The sequence below is a fragment of the Chrysochloris asiatica genome, unplaced genomic scaffold, assembly GCF_000296735.1.
Source record: "Chrysochloris asiatica unplaced genomic scaffold, ChrAsi1.0 scaffold00009, whole genome shotgun sequence".
NCBI classification, from domain to species: domain Eukaryota; kingdom Metazoa; phylum Chordata; class Mammalia; order Afrosoricida; family Chrysochloridae; genus Chrysochloris; species Chrysochloris asiatica.
In genome coordinates, this window is record NW_006408527.1 from 20,494,838 (window position 1) to 20,496,130 (window position 1,293).

Consider the following 1,293-nt stretch of genomic DNA (forward strand, 5'->3'; position numbering starts at 1 on the left):
AGAAAGAATTCAGAAAAATGATTATAAAATGTTTTAAAACACTTTACAGTGGAGTTGAGAAAAATAAGGAAGAAGTCAGGAAAGTGCTACAAGAGCAATCAAACAAGATAGATACAGCATTGGAAATAATGCAAAGCCTACAGAAAGAGGTACAAACAATCAAAAACAAAATGGCAGAAATAGAAAATACTCTGAAAGGGCAGAGGAGTAGAATAGATGAGCTGGAAGGAAGAATCAGTGAGCTGGAAGACAAGTCTCTCAACACCACTAAGAGAGAAAAACAAATACAAAAAAAGATTAAAAATTCGGAGGAAGGTATAAGACTCATGTTGGACAACATGAAGAGGAATAACTTAAGAATTATTGGCATTCCAGAACGAGAAGAATCACACAAGTCCACAGAGGAAATAGTTGAAGAGCTACTGGAAGAAAATTTCTCCAACATCCTGAAAAGGGAAAAAATAAACATACAAGAAGCTGAGCGAACTCCAAGAAGAGCAGACCCCAAAAGAAAATCACCAAGACATATCATAGTCAAGCTCTCCAAACTCAAAGATAAGGAGACGCTTCTGAAAGCAGTCAAAGAAAACAGAAGGGTCACATACAAAGGCAAGCAAGTCAGATTAAGCTCAGATCTCTCAGCAGGAACTATGCAAGCCAGAAGGCAGTGGGGAGACATATATAAAACCCCGGAAGAAAAAAAATGCCAACCAAGAATCTTTTATCCAGCAAAGCTATCAATCAAATATGATGGTGTAATCAAAACATTCCAGAATAAAGAGAAGCTATGGGAATTTACCAAAGACAATCCTGCACTACAAAACATCCTAAAGGTAGTTCTGTGGACTGAGAACCAACAAGAAGAGGCAACAACCAGAGATTGACATATGTAGCAGCACCTCCCTGAATTAAGTCAACAGAAAGAAGAATCGGTAACAAAACAAAACTATAAAAACAAACTCAGAGACTCTGGAAGGTCAGTCTATAACCAAAACAAGTACAATGTAAAAGAAGGTAAACATATAGGAAAAGAGATCTAGATAGGGAGAAGGTCAGGGCGATTACAGGATAAAATAGTCTGCAATAAATGCTCAGAAAAGGCAACCTAAATGAAAATTAACACCTCACAGCATACCAAGAGAATGAAAACCCAGGAAGACTATGAAAACATTAAAACTCTGAGGAAACTTACAAGAAAGAACGCAAAAATCTGGAACTCAACAAAGAAAGACAAACAGAACAAAGAAGCAACAACACCACAAAAAAACAAATGTAACGACAGCAATTAATCAA